A 2,800-nucleotide genomic window follows, 5' to 3' on the forward strand; every position below is an offset into this window, starting at 1 on the left:
ACGGTCTTTAAATACACAAATCTGTTCATGTCTAGCATGAACGAAAGTAATCAAAGGTATCAATCGATACACTTTGGTGAACTAATTAAGTATCAAAGCGATACTTAAAACAAAACATAAAACAAAACTAAGTATCAAACAATACTTAAAACAAACCAAGTATCAAAGCGATACTTAAAACAAAACATAAAACAAAACCAAGTATCAAACGATACTTAAAACAAACCAAGTATCAAAGCGATACTTAAAACAAAACATAAAACAAAACTAAGTATCAAACGATACTTAAAACAAACCAAGTATCAAAGCGATACTTAAAACAAAACATAAAACAAAACCAAGTATCAAACGATACTTAAAACAAACCAAGTATCAAAGCGATACTTAAAACAAAACATAAAACAAAACCAAGTATCAAACGATACTTAAAACAAACCAAGTATCAAAGTAATACTTAAAACAAAATATAAAACAAAACCAAGTATCAAACGATACTTAAAACAAACCAAGTATCAAAGCAATACTTAAAACAAAATATAAAATAAAACTAATAACAGAGTACCCGTACTGGTTACACTTGGTTTGTTTTACCAAAGTGTATTATTTGATACCTGTAATGATCCCTCTTCGGATAGTTAGTTCTTGGCAACGGGGAAAGATACTTCTCTTTTTCTCCCTTTTCTTTTTATAATCTTATGATAGCACTAGGCCTCTGCCTACTTTACCGATAGTACAAGACCCTTGTCTTCTATTGGGAACGCCTATTGTAAGCTTTCTCTAACACTCCTTTTTGTGGAGAGCTCTCCTTAGCATAACACTAAAGGTTGCAATCATGATAAAGATCGTAAAGGTGTTTTATATTTGTTAAAATCATAAGTAGGAAAAGTACTTAGAATTCAATCTAATTTTATTTAAACTTGTACTGCTAACACTGGCATACGATGAGCCCCTGCCGTCACAGAGATTATGCTAACTGAAATACCACTAATCTTAAGCTAATTAAGTCTATGGCCCCACACCTGCCATCCCCGAGTCATGTCTACATGAGAACTAATTACAACACCATCAAACAACCCAGCGCCCGCCCTGGTCCAAGTCTGTAGCCCCTCTGGTATAAAGCCAACCAGCACTAAGCGTAGCTGAAGATGAGCAAAAGACCAACCTGACCAAGTTCCTCATCCAACAAACATAAAATCACTACCACCTGGTCTGAAAACCGTCCCGCAAGATCTCCACCACAGTAGAAAACCAACAAACACACAAACTAAACCTACAGGCAATACAATGGCAAGGAGGAGGCAACCAACATGTCAACCTCTCGCACCCGCATGCCAGGCCGTCGACCCTATGAACCCACTTTGCCGGTTGCCTCTGAGGAGCGTACCAGTCAGGAGGACCTGTACCCGCTGTCTGTCCTTCAGCTAAAACAACAAACATCGGAAATACATAGAGGTAGTAGCAGACCAAGAAGGTCAGTAGGGCCTATCTCCCACCTGTAGTGCCATGCCTCCTCCTGCCAAACCCACAGCTAAACCAAACAAACCAAACAAACCCTACAAAACCCAGCATGTAAGACCCAAACAAGTCCAACCAGATGGTCACAACCTACTATCCGCACAGGTAGCTGTTAGCCAGCCAGTCCATCAGGGAGCTTTACAGCACTTAGCAGCTTTACCCAACAGCTCAAATCGGACTAGAAACACTTAATTAGACCTCGCCCAACCTGACGCAGGCCCAACCAGTGCTCACAGGTACCTCTCCCACCCTAATTAGCCTCCCCCAAGTCCCACATGCCGGACGCCACAGAGCTCATCCAGCCCCCCAGCCCCTCAGACAGATCAACTATCCGATAGCCACAGGACAATTTATACCTAGCCCCATTAGGCAGCCACTGGTCTTGGCCATACCAATAGAGCCCCATACCCTACCACCTTGTAGTCGAGGGGGACCCACCAGTTACAGCTGGGAGCCATAAAGGAGGCAGCACCAGTACCCGAAGGCACCGGTACCAGCCATACCATCCAACCCAATTGAACCGAAGTCCAACCAAGCCGGGAAAGAGTAGGCAGAGACAGCTGAAGCCAGTCCTACAGGTCTGGCAACAAGCACAGACCGAATGTAACGATCCCCTTTTAGATAGTTAGTTCTTGGCGACGGGGAACAATACTTATCTTTTCTGTCTCCTTCTTTCTTTGTCTTACGATAGCTCTAGGCCCCTGCCTACGTTACCGATAGTACAAGACCTCTGTCTTCTATCGGAAACGCCTATCTTAAGCTTTCTCTAACTCGTCTTCGCGACGAGCACTCCTTGGCGTAATGATAACGTTGCAATAAAGATAAAGATCATAAAGGTGTTTTATATTCGTTAAAGTAATAAGTAGAAAAAGTACTTAGAAGTCAATCTAATTTTATTTAAACTCGTACCGCCAACACTGGCATATGACGAGCCTCCGCCGGCACAGGGATACCGCTAACCGGCATACCACTAATCCTAGGCTAACTAAGTCTACGGTCCCGCACCTGCCATCCCCGAGTCATGCCTGCACGGAAACTAATTACAAGACCATCAAACAACCCAGCGCCCTCCCTGGTCCAAGTCCGTAGCCCCCCTGGTATGAAGCCAACCAGCACCAAGCGTAGCCGAAGCCGAGCAAGAGACCAACCCAACCGGGTTCCTCATCCAACAAAATTAAAACCACTACCACCCGGTCTAAATACCGTCCCGCAACACCTCCACCACAGTAGAAAACCAACAACAAACCAAAATATAAACTACAGGCGACACAATGGCAGAGAGGAG

This window comes from Tuber melanosporum (genome assembly GCF_000151645.1).
Source record: "Tuber melanosporum whole genome shotgun sequence assembly, scaffold_111, strain Mel28".
Lineage (NCBI taxonomy): Eukaryota > Fungi > Ascomycota > Pezizomycetes > Pezizales > Tuberaceae > Tuber > Tuber melanosporum.